General features: G+C 49.2%; 1 long non-coding RNA gene across 1 annotated transcript in view; it reads right to left on the bottom strand.

Moving 5' to 3' along the window:
- LOC101137088 (uncharacterized) overlaps positions 1–18,473 on the bottom strand; it is a 189,229-nt gene extending 170,756 nt beyond the window's left edge. Inside the window, exon 1 of the long non-coding RNA XR_010133721.1 lies at positions 17,862–18,473. This is a non-coding gene — a long non-coding RNA (uncharacterized lncRNA). The remainder of the gene's footprint in view (positions 1–17,861) is intronic.
- Between the last annotated feature and the right edge of the window lie 2,148 nt (positions 18,474–20,621).

Raw genomic sequence — 20,621 nt, 5'->3', positions numbered from 1 at the left:
ACACCAAGGCATCGAGACCTCTGGCTTCTCTCATTTGCTCTTCCCTGTCCCCCAAAACCTTCCAGCTTAACCCTCCTTTGTGCCATGTCACTGGTGCCTGTGGCTGCACGTAACTGGAATGGAACATGCCTTGTTTCCCACTCAGCCCCCTTTAAGCTACATCCTGAATTCCCCAAACCACTCTTCCTCGCACCTGTTCTGCTGCACCCAGGTGCCTGCACGGACAGGGAAGCATCTTTTCTCGGTAGTGCACTGTGCTTCAGAGACTGGGTCCCCCTTCCTCCTGCAGGTTGTCCATGTACAGAGCCCAGAATCTTCCCCTTTCTGCAAGAGGTCAAGTTTCACCAACATCTCTCCTCCACCACTCTATATTGTTTTAGGATTAATCTCGTCACCCCCTCGGATGGTCCCGGTTCACACTCTATAGTCAGGGCCTTATTGGAAGGACCTCAAGTCCTCCAATGGGATAAGGTGGGCTCAGCCAGACTGGAGAAAGGCCCATATCCTCCTGCCCATAGAGGGAGTCCATGCCCCTGACAGCCCCCGCAGCTGTGCTCTGTGAACAAGAACTCTGAACTCAGCCGTAAAGCTGGCCTGGGAAGGCCCTTCTTGCCTGCCACAGCACAGACTCCCACCTTCCCTTCTCCAGGCCCCTTACACTTGGAACTGAAGTAGGCAGAGCTGGGCTGTACAGAGATGGGACCCAGGGGGCCAGTCCCTCTCCAATCTCCTCCCCCAGCACACACACAGATCAATCCCCATGGCCCAACACTCCTCCATGGAGAAAGAAAATGGGAGAAGGGTCAGGAATTGGCAGCTGGGAGCCGCATCAGGGTTCCTCTCTCCAGGACACCAGCAGGGAAGGGTCCCCCTTGACCACAGCTCCAGCCAGGTTTCTAAATCTTGCTCATTTGCCGAGGCAGCCAGGCACCTCCCTTCCAGCCCAGAGTGAAGGGCTATACAAACTCTGGCCTATCTCTGCCATCTCCTCCCTGGAGGTGAGCACTGAGCCCTCCAAAGACACACAACCAGAAGGGACACAGGCCAGCGGGAGCACATACCATCCCTCACCAGAACCTGAGTGCCAGAGCCCCAGCAGCACCCGGGGGAAAGGCAGGGGTGTGAGGACAACCCTAACCAGCTGCTGGAAGGCAACAGCCTGGCAATGCCCTTCGTCTTGCTGTGACCTCGACCCTCAGCCCAGCCCACCCCCTTTAGCCACCCTGGGCCCCCTGACCTGGCCTCCAGCTTTGCGGCAGGCAGGACCTTTAGAATCAGACACCCCAGGGCTGGAACTTCAAGCATCCCACCTCTGGGAGACATTAGGTAAGTCACTTTCCCTCTCTGAGCCTTGCATTCCAGGTAAGATGAGACCATTTACCTCTTAGGATTAAGTAAGATGCTGACACACCTCACTGCACTGAGTGATAAACATTCATCCCATCCCTCCTCCCACCAGTGGCCAACCACAGGGCATCTCTGGTTTACATGATCTACGGCAACTCGAGGCCATTCACAGTAAAGGCCACTCCAGACAGTGATGATGACACTCACTTGCAGAGGCAGGAGGGTCCCCGCACACCCCCCTCCAAAGGGGCACACACACAGATGACCAAATGCATCCCATGAGGCAGAGCCACCCAAAGTCCCTTAGACTAAAAATCATCTAACACTCACACGCTGTTGGAGCCCAGTCCGCGGAGTGGGTATTTCCCTGTCCAAATAGGTGGTAGAAAAAAATACCAGGGACTGACTTCTCTCTGGCAAACCAAGACAAACTTGCCGTAGAGCATCTCAGTGGCCAGCAGAGGAGAGAGGAGGTCATTTGGGACCATTTACTCATGTGAGAGTCACTGCCCCATGCTAAGATTTCCCCTAAAAATAAAATGATAAGATAATAACTCATAATGCTCTCCCCAAATCAGTACCACACAGACCCCCCTCTTCTGTTTGCTCAGACCCCCGCTCTCCAGCACAAAGTCTTTATTGGTCTCCCTGCAGGGGTGAAAATAAAGGGGGTTTTGTTCTTCTCCTCCCCCCTCCCCCCTTGAAGGGCTGAGTGAGTTTATCTGACACTGCAGCAGTCTTTGTAAACTGAGTGTCCCAGGATAAACGCTCCCTTAAGAGTCGCTTGGCCTGGGACAGAGGGACCCTCTCCAGAGGAGAATGGGGAGCTTGTTCCGATGGTCTTTTAATATGGGGGGCGGGGTGTCACCAAGGACAGGCCTCCAGCACACTCTCACAGAAGGGTCTCTGTCCTGAGGCTACAGTGGAGGGAATTCTTAAAGACACAGATGCTGAAAAGGGGGAAGGATTTTTTTTTCCCCTAAGGGGAGGGGAGGGAGGTTAGGGCGGGAAGGAGAAGGGGGAGTGGCGAGGACTCCTCATTCCCCAGAACAATTCCAGTTACAACAAGGCGTCTCTATGCCTTAACAGCAAGTGAATGACAAGCGGGTCAGCAGCCCCGCAGAGCGGAATTCTCCTCCCAGCCGGATCTCCCACCAACGTGTGCTTTGCAGCTCCCAAATCCAGGACGGGAGCCCACCAGCATGCAGGAAAGAATCTCACTTTTACCTAAGTGAAGGGCCTCTGCCACGGCGCCCTAGAAGATGGATCCTTTGAAGGCATTTTGAGTCCAGCTGTCCCCCTCTGGAAAGGGGCAAGCAGAGTGCCCTAAAGCCCTTAAATAAATAAAATTATCTCAAACCTCAGGGAGAAAAAGGGTCAATTACTCCTCTAATTTATTTGGGTACAAGGTCACAACAAAATAGGCATTCCCAGCTATAGCTATCACAAATGATGTTCTCTAAAGATTGCTCAGCAAGACTGTTTTCTATTTTGATTTCATTTATGTTGAATTGAGTTCTTCTCCAAGAAGTCGAGTTGTATTGCAGAAAGAACCGGAAGCCGTGTGTCCACTGAGAACAACCTGGCATCTCTCCTTACCTACCTTGCTCAAGGTCACCTGTGGAAAACGGCAAACAAAACAAAAAGACACCCTCCCTGCTCAAAGTAATCAATAAATCACGTAGTTCTGAGATACACAGAGAGGAAACTGAGGCCCCAATACGCGGTGTAATGAGCCCAAAGCCATGAGGCAAATTAGGAGGCCAAGACTAGGAAAAAACCAGGACTCCTGGGGACAGAAAACCACCCACAGGGGATAGAAGTGTGCAATTCTCAGGACCACTCCAAGCAAAGACCAATACCATCTTCTGAAAGCTGCTTCTGCAATGCCATATGGTTAGGCTACTAAGCCAGAACCCATTGACCAGACACCACTGTCACCACAGCCACATCAAATGGCAGACCAATGTGGGCCTTCAACCCACCGAGTCGCCGTGTATATATAGTTGAGCCTTGAACAAGGTTTGAACTGTGTGGATCTACCGATACGTGGTTTTTCTTCTGCCTCTGCCACCCATGAGACGGCAAGACCAACCCCTCCTCTTCCTCCCTCCAAGCCTACTCACTGTGAAGATGACGATGGGGAAGACCTTTGTGATGATCCATTTCCACTTAATGAATAGTAAATCTATTTTCTCTTCTTTATGATTTTCTTAATATTGTTTTCTCTAGCTCACTTTATTGTAAGAGTATAGTATATAATACATATCTACTGTATCAATATATAATACATATAACTTACCAAATATGTGTTAATCGACTATGTTATTGGTAAGACTACTAGTCAACGGGAGGCTATTAGCAGTTAAGTTTTAGGGAAGTGCAAAGTTACATGTGGATTTTCAGCTGCACGGAGGACCAGCATCCCTAACCCTTGCAATGTTCAAGGGTCCTCTGTATTAAGTCTTTACTAGAGTCAGCATGAGGCCAAGTGCTATGAAATCAGAGTGCACACCTATGACTATACAGAAGAAAAAAGATCCATGTATGTGAAACCATCATGGCAGTATATGATATTATAGCTGTCAGTATTATGGAAGTTTAAAGAAAAGAAAAATTGGATGAAAAACAAAAGTTTGCAAAAACAGACTTAGCACTCAACCCACTGATGAGTTTATTCAGGCATAACTTGGGCTACGAGACGACACGAATACTGGATTCTATGTCACCTGCAAGTCAGGTATCTCTAACCATGCATTGGGAGAATAAGGAAGGAAGAAGAGGAGGACACAGCCCAGAAGGAGTGGAGCACCCAGCAGGTCACATGGAAAAACCAGTTGAGACCAGAGCCCATTCTGGACCCCAAGGAGGAAGTGCTGAGGAAGCACCTCCTTGCTGCCACTCCTCTCCTCCGCTCTGCCCCCACTCCACTCCTGTCTGTCCACTCAAGCTAACAGAGATTCCTGGGCTGGTTATTCATTAGATTTGCATTGCACAGTAGAGTATACGACAGCTTTCACATAAGTCATCTCAGTTAAGCCAATGGAAACCATAGCCCAAGTTCTATACTTCCGAGAAAAAAAGTTAAAAGGGAATTGGATCTTCCATAATTAAATCCAGCAACATCAAAGCAGAGATGCAACCACAGCCCACACAGATAGAACCAAGGAGCCAGTCCATTTCTTTAAGATGGACATAAGATTTAAGCCAAGAAGGGGAGGGAAATATGTGGAAGGAGGAATGAAAGATTCAGTGTACCTAGTCCAGTGAATGAGACATATACCAGCTCCCATCCTCCCATCCCCCCAACCTCAAGGCCACACAGAGGCTCCATTCTCTACCCTCCCAATCATGTCAATTAAGAGGTTCTTTGTGCAAAGGACAGAGTGCATGGCAGCTGATGGGTGTGCAGCTCAGATGGGGCAAGGCTTTCTCACAAGGCCCCCTACCCCATTGGAAGGTGATGTAGGTACAGCCCGGGGCAGCACTCCCGCTTTCCAAGCATAACATCCGAAGAGTGAGCCTACCAATAGGTCTGCTCTGAAAACTCAACTTTGAGCTCAAGGAATAAGGTATGCACAGCAATGTCCTGGTCAACTGAAAGTTACAGCCCTTGAACTCAACACTTCCAGTGAATGCCCTGATAATGGATCCGTCTGCTGTTCCGTTGTCCCACTGTGCAGCCAACCTCACACACCTTCTTCATCAAGGATGCTGGGACACCCCTTCCCCCTGGCCCCCAGAATCATCCCTCTAAACACCAACGATCACAGGTGGAAAATGTGATAGAAATTCAACTAAGCATGCCCTGACTTCAGCATCCTTCATGGGATTTCAACAATAGGGGAATCCGTGATGCTGACGCGTGCTTTGCACATGCACATCTCCTAAGCAAATACCGTCAGGACAGTACTGTGGGCAAATGTAGTGGTTTTAAGGACGAACATCACTTCTAGCTCTCCAAACCAGATTTAACATCTGCAGAGAGAAACCTGAGGACAGCAAGAGAGAAGACGCAGAGCTGGAGGAAAAGCCCAGAACCTGGCGGCACTGAATGAGAGTTTCTCATCAGGGAAAACTAGTCAACCAACCTCTCAGTTGGTCTTAGTATTAATGACCTTAACATTAACTTTACTGTCCCATCTGTAGGGAAGGGAGGAGTCTATTTCCAGCTACACTCCTGAAAGGATGCATGTCTCACCTCTATGAGCAGAGGGAAGGAGAAGCACTGTTTTAAAGCTGTCAGTGGGTTACTAGGAGGAAGAAGTGAAGGATGAATCATAGTGATAGAAGTATTATGAGGCCAGGCTCATGCCTATGACTCCAGCACTTTGGGAGGTGGAGGCTGGAGGATTGATTGAGCCCAGGAGTTCATGAACCAGCCTGGGTAACTAGGGAGACCTTGTCTCTACAAAAAAATCAAAAAATTAGCCAGATGTGGTAGTGCATGCCTATAGTCCCAGCCACTCAGGAGGCTGAGAAAGGAGGATTGCTTGAGCCCCAGAGGTTGAAGCTGCAGTGAGCCACAATCAAGCCACTGTACTCCAGCCTGGGTGACAGAGTAAGACTGTCTCAAAATAAATATATAACGTGAAACCCATTTGATTTGTGACTTCTAGCACTTTCCAAGAGAAACAGGATCCAGCTTGCAGCTACAGCCTGGATGGATGCAGTCACGTGTCCAGTTGGAAGCAGATCAAGTTCCAGCTCCACCTCAGACCAGCAGGGTAACTTTGGACAACTGACATAAGCTCTGGGAGCCTCAGCATCCTTGTCTGTTAAATGGGGGCAACAGTAACTACATTTCCACAGGACATACGGCACCTTTAATACATTGTACCTACCCCCTCTCCTCCCACTTCATCACCTATCAAAAAAGGCTATTCATACTCAAGCTTTAGGTAGAAAAAAATCTGTCGCCATGACAATAAGATTTTTTTCTGACAATGGCAAACGAGGACAGCTGGGAGCACCTGCCAGGGCCGCATGGCCTCCTTTCAAAGCTCACACAACCCATGAGCATGAGTCACTGCTCCTCAAACAAAGCCTACCTGTGTAATGTGTGAACAAAGTAAGCAAAACAGAGTCTCCCACCTTGAGCTCAACAGCCTGGAGATCAAAGCTGTCTCTCGAACATGGAGCACCCAGAAGATCTGCTTCCAAGTTGGCACATGAATGTGTGAACACAATGGAGCCCTCTACATAAATCCACTTGTGTGGCTGCTTCTGGAAAAGCTCTCTGTCTGGCCTCCCTGTATTCTCAGTCTTCCCCACTGGGCTGCCAAACACAGGAGCCTGGTGAGAAGTCTGCACAAATCCATTGCCCCTAGCTCACATCGTCAGGCTTTTCATACCAGGAGAAGAACAGAACTTGCCTCCCAAGGTAGACTGGGAGCAACACCATTAGTCTAGAGATGCTCAGAGCTAGGGAAAGTGTTGCCCTTTCTTTGACGAAATCTCAGGCAGCAGGTGGCATTCTAGCATCCAGTGTTTATTCCAGTAACAACTCTTCGTGCAGGTCAGTGAGAACCCAGTCATAGGTGATCAACTACAAGGTTGGATTTAGTGACCCAGGAGCCAAATTGCCAGCTCTCTGATGGAACAAGATGATGTCCCATGCAAAAATAGACTCTCGGGTTTAGAGATTCAAAGGAGGAAAGAACTTTTGAGGTCCCTTCATTTGTCAACTTTTACTAAGCATTAATATGCCCCCCGCACCCTCCTAGGATACCAGGTATACAGAGGTAAGCAAAACTAATTCCCCGCCCCCCCAAGCACACATTCTGGTTTATTATCCCAGGAGTCCAATTCATTCATAGTGAACAATTGGTGGTATTGCCCTGCATGTACCTGTGCTTCCAAGGGCGCTAATTTCCATTTGCAGAATCTTGGTGGCTCTGGGGAACCTCACAACAGAGTCAGATGTGAAGCACATGACCAGGGGAGAGTCAATCAATGTGTCCCCCTGCACCCCAGCTCCTGGCCAGAGGTGTGGGTCTAGGGGTGAGCATTACTGCAGGGTCAGCTCTCAGGAAGGCCACCACAAAGCCATTCTCTCCCTCTAGATCTATAGAGTCAGGAGGCCTGCCCACATGAGAAAAGTAAACTTGAGAATGAAACTGTATACAGAAGGGGAGAGAATGAAAAGAGAGAGAGACCGAGCCAACAAATCACCCCAAAAGCACAACCCCCACACTTCTTAGTTATGTGAACAACCAAAACATCCATTGTTTTAAGCTGGATACAGTTGGTTTCTCTGTAACCTCCAACTAAAAGTGACCAATAGGAATTGGGCCCACAGACAGAGGCCCAGGGGCATGTGCAAAGTCATACAGACACTTGGCACTGGGGCAGGACAGGGGCCCAGTGATGGGCCTGGGCCAAGACCTGATTTTGAACTGTGGCTCCATCCTTCAAAGCTATGAGACCTTAAGGATATTCCTTCATGCCTCTAAGCCTCAAATGCTGGAGATCATAACATCCCAGGGCTCTGAGGATTAAGGGAAGTAAAAACTCTGGAAGGCACGTTCTCGAGCCTGCCGCAGGGCTGCCTCTCTTTCTGGACGTTGCCCCACTGACAGGCAGCAGGGGCTGGTTGGAAACTGATATGGTTTGGCTGTGTCCCCACCCAAATCTCATCTTGAATTGTAGCTCTCACAATTCCCACGTCATGGGAGGGACCAAGTGAAAGGTAATTGAATCATGGGGGCAGGTCTTTCCCATGCTGTTCTCATGATCGTGAATACATCTCTGAAGATCTGATGATTTTATAAACAGGAGTTCCCCTGCACAAGCTCTCTCTTCCCTGCCACCATGTAAGATGTGACTTGTTCCTCCTTGCCTTCTGCCATGATTGTGAGGCCTCCCCAGCCATGTGGGACTGTGAGTCAATTAAACCTCTTTTCTTTATAAATTACCCAGTCTCCGGTATATCTTTATCAGCAGCATAAGAATGGACTAATACAGGGATCATATCTGTTGAATCCTTACACAGTGTTGGTACAAGGAATTGGGTCACTGGACCGGGTCATTATTTCGGGGACAAGCAGCATCACCCAATGGCCAGTTTGAGCGGTGAACCTTGAATGCAGGCACATGGGCATCCTCCCCCTAAGTTGGTACCTGACAAACAGATACCTAGGATGGTAAGGGCCCAGAGAAAGGTTTGAGAAAACCATTCAGGTTCAATCACAACGGTGCAAGCAGGGAAGGGGAATAGCAGAAAAAGAAGGCAGTGAAGATGATGAGGAAAGCAATTCCAGGAAAGCCCAAACCGCCCAGCAGTCAGGGTGGAATGAGAAACCCGGACCACTTCAGCTCCTTGGTTAACCGCATTCCTGGTTTCCACTTAGAAATTTAATTAAAAACCCAAACACCTGAATTTTCCACTGGCTTGCCAGTGGCCACAGATTCCCTGAGGTTCAGAAAAACCTTCCTCGGCTTAGTCCTGGGTCCCCTAAAGAAGTTTGGTCTGAAACCAAAGGAGGAGGGGGTCACGGTCAGGAATCATGAAGAAGAGGTCACAGTCAGGGGTCATGGAGAATGGGTCCTGGGGGGCACCCCCACCCCTCTCAGAGAGAAGAAAGCCTCCAGGCAGGGGCGACCCTGTTCTATCACCCCAACTTCAGCAACAACAACTTTGCTTCTTGATGTTTAATTTTATTTTTTTATTCTTTTTTTTTTTTTTTTTTTAGAGACAGGGTCTCGCTCTGTTACCCAGGCTGGAGTGCGGTGGGATAATTATAGTTCACCGCAGCCTAGACCTCCTAGGCTCAACCGATCCTCCCACCTTGGCCTCCCAAAGTTCTGGGATTACAGGAGCGAACCACCACGCCCAGCCACTGCTTAATTTTAAAAATATAAAGAAATACCACCGTGAAAAAATTAAAATGGAAAACAGCCACATTTTTGGTGGCTCTGAGGTGACAAGGCCACTTTCCTGTCCATGCAGAGAAGGTGCAGAAGCTGCGAGGGGCTAGAGCCCTGCAAAGACTGGGATCAAACACTGTCTACCATCTGTCCCCCAGGGCCAGTGAAATCACTTACTACAAACGCCTAATCTCCCTGGCGGCTGGACATGCGCATGGGGCACGGAGGAGCCAATCACAAACCAGAACCGACAGGAGCCTTGGGGGCTCAAACTCAGCCTGGGGAATAAAACCACAGAAGGGAGGTGATCATCTTCACCCAGCCACACACCCCAGGTCCCCACGGGAGCTGCCACCGAACTCTGACATCCACCATGATGCTCAAAAGGCACTTTTTTTTTTTTGAGACGGAGTCTCGCTCTGTCGCCCAGGCTGGAGTGCAGTGGCATGATCTCTGCTCACTGCAAACTCCGCCTCCCGGGTTCACGCCATTCTCAGCCTCCGGAGTAGCTGGGACTACAGGCGCCCGCCACCATGCCCGGCTAATTTTTTGTATGTTTAGTAGAGACGGGGTTTCACCGTGTTAGCCAGGATGGTCTCCATCTCCTGACCTCGTGATCCGCCCGCCTCGGCCTCCCAAAGTGCTGGGATTACAGGCGTGAGCCACCGCGCCCGGCCTCAAAAGGCACTTTTCAAGCACCTCAAACTGTGCAGAAAAGTGTTCTCTACTTTAATAAAAGTTCCACTTCCAGCAAACTTTATATATGAAAGCGTGACTCCGCAGGGCAAGCAGCAGGGAGGATTCACTCTAGAATTCTCCTAAACAGTGAGTCCAGTCTCTATCCTCCCGTCCCTCCGTCTCCACACCAACACTTCCAAAATACTCGCTCTTCACTATGTGTGCCAGATTAGGAGTTAGAGTGGGAGGGCTGGTCCACAAGGTCAGTACCTATCCACGTCATTTCACTGACTAGTGCTTTAATGCCCCTCCTGTAAAACAGGATGACACCTGATCATTTCACCAGGTTGAAGGTACTATCACATGGGATATGGGCACAAAAGCAATTGGAAAACTCCAGTTCAAAGAATCAGGGCCTAAGGAACGTGCTAGGTCATCAAACCTTTTCATTTAGAAAGAATACTTGTGGCAGATTCAGAGCGGGGCGCCACCCCCACCAACTCGGCCGCTCCTCACTTCCTGGACACTTCACTCTTTGTGAAGATGGCTTTCTTAAAGCAAAAAGCACTTCACACACATTAGGATGGCTATTCTCAAAAAAATAAATAAATAAATAATAATAAAAGAATAAGAAAACAAGTCTTGGCAAGAAAATGGAAACTTTGTGCACCATTGGTGGGGATGTGAAATGGTATGGATGCTATAGAAGATGGTATGGCAGGCTGAGTGCGGTGGCTCATGCCTGTAATCCCAGCACCTTGGGAGGCCGAGGCAGGTGGATCACCTAAGGTCAGGAGTTCAAGACCAGCCTGACCAACACGATGAAACCCCATCTCTACTAAAAATACAAAAATTAGGCCGGGAGCGGTGGCTCACGCCTGTAATCCCAGCACTTTGGGAGGCCGAGGCGGGCGGATCATGAGGTCAGGAGATGGAGACCATCCTGGCTAACACGGTGAAACCCCGTCTCTACTAAAAATACAAAAAATTAGCCGGGTGTGGTGGCGGGCGCCTGTAGTCCCAGCTACTAGGGAGGCTGAGGCAGGAGAATGGCGTGAACCCAGGAGGCGGAGCTTGCAGTGAGCAGAGATCGCGCCACTGCACTCCAGCCTGGGCGACAGAGCGAGACTCCATCTCAAAAATAAATAAATAAATAAATAAATAAATAAACAAATAAATATAAAAATACAAAAATTAGCCGGGCATGGTGGCAGGCACCCGTAATCCCAGCTACTAGGGAGGCTGAGGCAGGAGAATCACTTGAACCCAGGAGGTGGAGGTTGCAGTGAGCCGAGACCACGCCATGGCACTCCAGCCTGGGCAACAAGAGTGAAACTTCGTGTCAAAAAATTTTAAAAAAAGTTAAAATTAAAAAAAAGAGACAGTATGGTTTTTCTTCAAAATATGAAAAATAGAATTACCATATGGTCCAACAATTCCACTTCTAGGTATATCCTTAAAAGCACTGAAAGCAGAGACCCGAACATTGCACATCCGTGTTCCTAGCAACATTATTCACAATGGCCAAAGGCAGAAGCTACCCAAGTATCCACAGACAAATGAGTGGATAAACAAAACGCAATATAAACATACAATGGGATATTACTCAGCCTTAAAAAGCAAATTCTGACACATGCTATAACATGGATGAGCCTTGAAGAAAGTAGGCTAAAGAAATAAACCAGACACAAAAGGACAAATACTGTATGATCCACTTCTATCAGATACCCAGAGTAGCCAAATTCATAGAGACAGAAAGTAGAACAGTGGTTGCCAGGGGCTGGGAGGATCGGGGAATGGGGAGTTCGTACTGAATGGGTACAGAGTTTTAGTTTGGGAAGAAAAACTTTCTGAAAATAGGTGGTGATGGTTGCACAACAACGTGAATGTACTGAATACCATAGAACTGTGTACGTTAAAGTGGTTAAGACGGTAAATTTTATGTTGTGTATATTTTATCATAATAAAAATGGTAGGCCAGGTGCAGTGGCTCATGCCTGTAATCCGAGCACTTTGGGAGGCTGAGGCCGGTGGATTGCTTGAGCTTAGGAGTTCAAGACCAGCCTAGGAAACATGGCGAAACCTCATCTCTACAAACAATACAAAAATTAGCTGGGCATCCTGGTGGGTGCCTGTAGTCCCAGCTATTCAGGAGGCTGAAGTGGGAGGATGGCTTAAACCCAGGAGACAGATGTCGCAGTGAGCTGAGATCGTACCGCTGCACTCCAGCCTGGGCAACATAACAAGAACCTATCTCAAAAAAAAAAAAAAAGAGAAAAGTAGAAATGTTTTAAAAGTTTTCAAACTTAAAGTATAATAATAAAAGAAAAAAATAAAATAAAATAAAAAAGTTTTCAAGTAGTTAAGTGAAGAAGGCATAACTGCAGAAACCTTCTTGTCACTTAAAGCTCAATAAGGGTTTTACTCACATAGTGAAATTGTCCCCAAAGGCCAGCACCTCAGACACCTTCCTTTCACTTTGTAAAGCGCAACAGAACCCCCGCTTCTACACAGGCTGCTAAATCTTCAAATCAGCTTCCGATGGGTGCCGAAGACCACCACAGCCCACATGCTGAAGAACCAAAGTGGCTGCACCAATGCCTAAAAAAGCATCCAGCAGGCACTGAATATCTGTAGAATTAAGGTAAGAGGAAGTCCATAGGCAAATGATTGGAAATATATCTATCATTAGAGAAGGAATACTCCATGGCTAGCTCAAAAAGCATGCCCTGAAATCCCCACTCAATCATCAGAAGGGACTGCTGGGCGGGCAGGCATGGTCTTTCCTGGCCTGTCCTACTGGGACTTCCCAGTCCAGTAAACACCAAAAAGAAGTAAATTGCTAAAGTAAAATGACCACTTTTGAAGCAAAGGAGGTAAGTCTGTAAATCATTAAAATTGGACCCTAACAATCGGCATCTTCCAAACCTTGGGGGAGCCTCACAGACCTGGGAGTCGGAAGGTCTGGTTGATTTCTGCAGCTCTAGAACTGCAGTCCCTTGGTCAAACCCCTAAACGAAGCCACATCTGTTTATCACATACAAAGGCACCTGGTTTCCAGACGTCCATGCAAAAACCTGTACCAACAGACCAAATATGGGAGGAGATGATGATGATTCACATTACAAAAAGAATTCTTGGGCAGAAACTTGCCACTTCAGCATTCTTCTAGGTTGCACGATTCCTCCGGGCCTTTTGAATATCATGTGATCAACCAAGATTGGTTTTGTATAGATGTTTTTCTAGGCACAGGCCTCGTCTGTAAGGCAGGAACACCACCAGCTGACTTTGAACAAGGGGTCTTTCGCCAATGGCATAGTTGAAAACAATTCATCCAGGATCATTCCTGTCCTCTTGTGAAGTGAGCTGGGTGCATCAATCACGTGAACAGGGGATGCTAACTTGGTGTGGAGGACCCCAACCAGCTCCATGATGACAGTGACATTGTCTAGAACAATGGTGGCCACAGACAGAAGCAGCAGTGGTCTGTGTGGGTACACAAACAAATGTGCCAGGATGCTGCCTGGTCAGGGACACATTCCAAGCTCCCAAAGAGCTTGCCTACCTGAGGGGAGAAAATGCCCAGAGCTGTAGTTCCTTTATCATTCACCCAAACGCAGCCACTCCTGTCTTAACCAAGTATAAAGGGCATCTGACTTCAAGGCTCCTATGTAAAAACCTGTACCAACAAACCAAACAAGTACATGCGGGGGCCCAGACCAGTGGAGGTAAACCAGAAAGGCTTCCTGGAGGAGAAGAAAGAAAAAAACACTGTGGTTGGGTAAGCTTCAGTGGGAAAATGTTCAATTAAGGCTTTATCTGGCCAAGAAGTCAGTCAACTTCCTGTTTTCTTAAAGTGCCTGTGTCAGAATGGCCTGGGTGGCTTGTTGAAAATGCAGACCCCAAGCACTGAAGGTGAGGGGCCGGACGGGGGTAGGTGCTAAGAATATTCATTTTTAACGCGTTCCGCAAGCAATTCATTCTTATGCAAACCACAATTTGAACGGCAGGGGACAGGTGGGGCAGTCCCAAAGTGAACAGTCTGCACTGCACTGGAGTAGATTCTAGAAAAGCTGCAGCGTCTGAGTAGGGAGGACCCACCAGGAGATGCTGAGGACAGGGACAGGCAGGTGTAGACAGAGGTGCCTTCCAGAACTGTTTAGTCACAACAGCCGCAACCCCTCTCCCCGCGAGACTTCCTGTTACGATCCTCACTGGAGCTGGCTAGTTACAGAAAACGTCTGTACCAGTTCACAAGGAGAGAGAAAGACATGAATATCCTTCAGTTTACAAGCTACAGGAGGAAGGTTGGGAGCATTTCAAAAAGGAAAAGAAAAATCAAGTCTAGGCAACCAGACCCTAACATTAACACAGAAACTCTGTCTGGACAACAGAAATCTGTTTTGTTGAGATTTAAGTAACATCAAAACTTCCTTATCCCAAACAAACATCGCCTTCCCTCAATGCAGGCAACCACTCCAAGTCAGAAAAGACACAGTGATACTCAAAGCAGACAGCCTCAATTCACGTGTGCGTTACTGGCTGACCACGCGGTCTCTTTATTGTAAGGACAGGAGAAGGGCCCCTTTCCTGGGTTTCTTCAAATTCACACAAGTGGACTCTTATACAAAGAACCTGGGCTAGCCTCCATCCATATCAACCACCTCCAAAAATCCCTTCGGGCTAGCTCTCCTCACCCCAAATCTTCTCCTGGAAGAAAGTCCCCTAAAGAAAAGGAGAATCACTTCCTAACCCAAAATTGCTTAACAATACCCTAAATCCATTTTGAGTTCAGAGCAGAAATCCGTGTTCCTTCCAATCTGCTCAGATAACCAGGAAATGCTGTACCTGCTGGGTCTGCACGTTTAGCTCCCGACACACCTGCTACTCCAGCCGGCATGAGTCACCCACACAGGCATTGCACGGTGTACTTGTCAACCACGGATTCAGTGGCTCAGCAGCTTGCTCTCACGCACACCGGATGGCAAACGTCTACCCCCAAAAAGATGTGTCAGGGCAGACTGGCTAATAACCCAATTTCACTCAATGACACATTCCCACTGTAGGTTTGGGGAGAGGAAAGGAGGGAGGGGGTACACAGAGATGCTTTCCCCACTTATGGGCAGGCTCCCATAGGCCCTGGAAGCCTGATACGGCTCTGCTACCGTCAGTAGAGGAAGGGCACATTCACCTGGGGAGGAAAATGAAAATGACGTCCCAATTTTAAACCTCCTCCTGAACAAAGACCGTCTTCTGTACCCCTCTGGGTTCCCACTTTTTACAAGGTCCCATTACAGGATCCCAAATTGGACCCTGGACCAGAAAAAGGACATGAGTGGGACGAATGGATAAATTTGAATGAGGCCTGTAGATTAGTTAAAAGTGTTGTGTCAGTGTCAGTGCCCCAGGTCTGATCATTGCACCATGGATATATCAGATGTTAGCATTTGGGGAAGCAGGGTAAAGGATATAGTGGAACCCTTGGCATTATTTTTGCAACTCCTGTAAATCTAGATTTATATCAAAATCAAAAGTTAAGTTTTTAAAAAAGACAGCATGTTAAATCTAGCTGCCTGATATATCTTACTTTATGGTATTGCTAAAAAAAAAATTTACATCGGCCGGGCGCAGTGGCCCACACCTGTAATCCCAGCACTTTGGGAGGCTGAGGCGGGCGGATCACGAGGTCAGGAGATCCAGACCATCCTGGCTAACACGGTGAAACCCCGTCTCTACTAAAAATACAAAAAATTAGCCCGGCGAGGTGGCGGGCGCCTGTAGCCCCAGCTACTCGGGAGGCTGAGGCAGGAGAATGGCGTGAATCCCGCGGGGCGGAGCCTGCAATGAGCCGAGATCACGCCACTGCACTCCAGCCTGGGCGACAGCGAGACTCCGTCTCAAAAAAAAAAAATTTACATCATAATCCTGATGACAAATTTTAAGTTATTCTCATACCAATGCTGATCAACTCTTTGATACAAAAAGAAACAAAACAAAACACTTCATTCCCTCAGCAGCCATTCACTCTGTGCCCCTTCTGCGTCCCCGCTCCAAGATGCAGTATTATCTGATGGGTAAGTGGTATCTTTTCCTCTAAGCCCATCTCAGCAATGTCCAGAAATAGAGTTATTCCTTTGCTTTAGACATAACTCTAACTTAAAGCAAATATAGCAATTTCTGGGAATTTTCCAAAGAAAATAATACAAAATGTGGATAAATCTTTATGTACAAAAGATGCTCACTGTATTACTTCTAAGGGTAAAACTTTGGAAACAACTTAGTATCCAACAATAGGGAAACTGCCAAGCAAATTATGCGTCAACGCCTGCAGCAGAATACAGTTACCATGTCGTCATGACATGGGGGAAACGTTCAAATAAAATTACACAAAAAAAGAGGAGGAGAAAAAGTTGTATACATTGCAGGATTTCACCAGTGAGGAAATATATCAAATTGCCAGCATTACTGTGTGAATTGGATGTTTTTCCTGCTTTGGGCACTTTTGTGTAGTTTTCTATAAAAGAAAAAGAAAGAGCATGGATTACTTTTTAAAATCAGACAGGGAGGAGGAGTGGTGGGGTTGGTTATCAGTTTGCCTGGCGATTTCAACCTTTCCTCTCCCGGAGTCAGTCTAAGCACGGAACTGGGGTGGGGGCAGAGGATGGGGAAGGGCCGCAGGTAAGGTGCTGTGTCAACCTCGGCAGTTCCAAACCCTGCATGGGACCAGGGGCACCGAGGGCCCCAGCTCCCGGGGTAGGGGGTCGTGCCACTATGCACTGCCTTTTCTTCTTCCGGTGTTGCTTTACCTTCTCTTGCTCCTGGAGCAGTGCTCACTGGAGACACTGGGACCCTGAGCACTGACCAAGAGTGATCCCTGACAGCGTCAGATTCTTATGCAGAAGGGACTGCTGGGTGGGAAATGGATCACCGACAGGTTCTAAATGCGAACCCACAGGCTGCAGGAGAGGGGTGAGGGGCGAAGGAGGGAATCCCACCTGTGGGAAAGCATCCTCAGGAAACCTAGATAGGTCCTGGAGGTGAGGACAATCGCCAAGGAGGGAGAAGGAAAAGGAGGACCCTGGTTAATCTGCACGCCAAGGGCGGAGTCGCTCAGTCATTCATTCAACAAACATCTATTCAGTGCCTACTCAGTGACAGGCATGGCGCTGCCCCCAAACAGGGCAGACACAAAAGAACAAGGGGAGGAGGAAGCTATGGATACAGAAGCCGTGTGCTTTCAGTTCCAGACTCAAGACGTAAGCCCTCTCCCCACATTGGCCAAGAAACTACTTCCATTAGCAAGTTGCGCCGGAAAGGGGAGGTGGCGGGTGGTCTCACTGGACTGAATTCCTGCCACCTCCCACCTATTCAGAAAGCCCGTCCACACCCTGGCCAAACGCATACCAGCGTCCGCCTGACGGGTGGCCCAGTCCTCGCCGGAAAGCTGCTTGCCAAACGCCCCCGCTCACCCCCTAGCCCCAACGGTGAGAGGGGCTCGGCCGCGTCGCGTTCTCCAAGCGCTGCGCCCCAGCAGCGTCCCCGGTCGCCAGTGGGCGGACGCCAGGAGCTCACGGAGGCGGCACCGCTCCCGAAGTAACGGAGCCCGGAGGGCGCCCAGGCGTTAAGGCAAGTGCAAGGGGCCGAGCGGGTGCGCCAAGGACGCGGGGGCGTCTCCCCCAGCTGAGGTTCGGTCCCTCCAGGCAGCCAAGGCTTGGCAGCGCTAGAGGCTGAAGGACAACGGCCGAAAACGCCCAGGATGGGGTGGTCGCTGACCACCGTGTCCCAGGAGAATCAGCTCCGCTTGGAGGCAGGGGGATGACTAAAATGACCTCCAAGAAGATGTCAATTACAAGAACAAAAATTTCAACCCAGAATCTCGAGGCCTTCGAAAAACGACGCGGAGGAAAAAAGGAAAGAAAGAAAAGAAAGTAAATCAGATCCCTTCCCCGAACCGCAGGGAAACTTACCTCCAGCTTGGCGACCCAGCTGTTAAGCAGAACAAATCAATCCACGGATGGAGAAGAGGTCGTGGGTCTTCTGAGCCCAGCTGATACACACCAAGTAATCCACGTTAAGGGGTCCGCAGCCCCCCACCCAATTCCCCACTTTCCATCCAAGGCCAAAGAGCCGCCAGACCCTGTCCTCTGCGCTCCAGACTCGCGGAGGTCGCGGACGGGGGTCCCCAGGCGGCCGCATTCTCGTCCCCAGGGGTGGACGCGCGACGCGGGCGGGGACCGGGCGCCCCGCGGACCATGCGAGCGCATCCCGCCTACTCGTGCTGGGACATCACCCAGCCTGGACGCCGCTCCTCGCCTTTCTTCCCCGCGCATCGCCAGCGCGAACCAAAGATCCCCGCCGGGAAAGCCTCTCTGCCAAGCCGGAAAGCGCTGAAGGCGGATCGTCTCTCAGACTTGGGTTTGCAGGTTCACAAGGCCCGGGAGGCTTACGGTGGGCGCCTGCCTAGCAGAGGGTCCTTGCGGAGAAGCGCAGAACGACAAATGCCAGAGGCGGTGACCGCGTCCTCTGGACACCAGCGCCGCACCGCGCACCCGCGCCGCCTGCGCGCCCTGCAGTCGGCTGGGCCATTCGGCCCTTATATACGAGGCGGACCCGCGCCGGGACGGGGCGGAGCGGGGTGGGCGGGGAGGGGGTGGGGAAGGCCGAACGGCTTCCTGGGAGTCGTAGTTCAGCTACGTAGTCCTGTCGTAGTCAGAACAAAAGCTAAACAAGGATGGAAATGGTTAGGGTTTGCCCACCACAGCTGTCCTCCCTTGCGCCCTTCCTTCACAGACAAAGCTGGCATTCCAGTCCTATTGTCAATGCCGCTAGGTCTATTCTGGCCTTTGTGCATAAGGTGGGTCACACCAGCCCCGAATGCCGCCCAGGATGACAAACCTTGGTAGCCCTAGAGTCAGGTTATCCCAGCTGGGCCCCAGTTCTGGAGACCAGAGGTCCGAAATCAAGGGGTTAGCAGGGTTGCTTGCTTCTGGGGGCAGTGAGGGAGAATCTGTCCCGGGCCTCTCTCAGACCTGGTGGTCATTGGCTATCTTAGGCGTTCCTTATCTTAGGCGTTCCTTGGCTTGCAACTGCCTTACCTTCATCCTCCCACCTTTTACACGGTCTTCTCCGTGTATCTTTTCACATAGTTTTCCCTCTGCGTGAATCTCTGTCTCTTCACACTGTGGTGTTTCCACAAGGATGCCAGTCATATTGGATAAGGGGCCCACCCTGATCCAGTACGACCTCATCATTAACCAATGACATCTGCAACGACCCTATTTCCAAATAAAGTTACATTCTTGGAGGTCCTGAAGATTAGGACTGCAATATATTAATATTTTGGAGTTTTAGGGGGAAAAGTTCAACCCCTAACAGGTCTTCTACGCCTTGTTGCACCTATTAACAGCCATTGTGACTAACCAACCCTTTTGATAAAAGCAAGCCCTGAGAAGCAAGATGAAATCACAAAATCACTGAGGCTGTGACAGGAGGGGAAGCCAAGAACATTGGAATCTCCTGGGCCAGGTTTTCCTGTGGCCACGGTGGGATTGCTGGAGAGGAAATGGTCAGAAAAAGAAGGCATCAGGTTGGGCGTGGTGGCTCATGCCTGTAATCCCACCACTGAGGTCAGGAGTTCAAGACCAGCCTGGCCAACATGGCAAAACCCCATCTCTACTGAAAATACAAAAAAAATTAGGTGGGTGCGGTGGTGCATGCCTGTAGTCCCAACTACTCAGGAGGCTGAGGCATGAGAATCGCTTGGACCCGGGAGGCGGAGGTTGCAGTGAGCCGAGATTGCGTCACTGCACTCCAGCCTGAGCAACAGAGTGAGACTCTGTCTCAAAAAAAAAAAAAAAAGAAGGCATTAGTATTGAAAGTAACAGGAGGCACCTGGGTAAATGGGGTTGGGAGGGGAGAAGATAGACAGGGCATTCCTAGATGCCCCTGAAGCACAGACTTGATTTTCCACCTGCCACTGTGCCCAAGTTTCCCCGCATTCAAGTCCCAGGCTACGGACAAGCTCAGGTCTGGCCCTGGAATCCTGGCTCTCACCCGGCGCTGACATTCCCGGAGAGTCAGTGGCAGTGCAGGGTCTGGATTGGCCACCATTTCCACTCTGAACTCACAATCAACTCCTCTCTTGCTTCCAGGTAAGAGAAAAACTGAGGCCAAGATGAATGTCAAAGGCAGGGATATCCGAACTCCCTAAACCCTCCCCTACAGGATATTGAGGATAAAGCAGCTTTGCTGCTAGGAGCTGCCTGACCTTCTCCCCACTTTCCAGAACACGGGCTGCATATTCCTAGCATACGAAAGGGCATCCAGTCATCTCAAAATGGTATCAGTGCCTGCTGCTGACTATGCATGGTTATTGTTTTCTCCTGCATTGTAATTCATTCTAGTCCTCAGTCTTCTTAAATTTCTGCACAGCAAACATTAGTCACTTGAATAATTAGAAAAATATAGAAATTAATTTTAACTAGTCATTTATTTCTTCTCATTGCTGTGAGATTGATTTTCCCCAGGTAAAGCTGGAATCATGTCTCTTCCTTGCTCCTAAAACATCCAGAGAGGTATAAACCCATGTTTAGCATAACACAGAGATGACAGATACAAACATACATGCATACATAGCTAGATAGAGGTAAAAATAAGAATTGTATGTGTACATGCATTAGCATACACACATATATTTCCTTTCTCTCTCTGCTAAGAGGGTCCAGAAG

This window comes from Gorilla gorilla, chromosome 4, assembly GCF_029281585.2.
Source record: "Gorilla gorilla gorilla isolate KB3781 chromosome 4, NHGRI_mGorGor1-v2.1_pri, whole genome shotgun sequence".
In the NCBI taxonomy this organism is placed as follows: domain Eukaryota; kingdom Metazoa; phylum Chordata; class Mammalia; order Primates; family Hominidae; genus Gorilla; species Gorilla gorilla.
The sequence above is the reverse complement of the archived record's forward strand: the minus strand, read 5'-3'. Positions and strand labels throughout refer to the sequence as shown.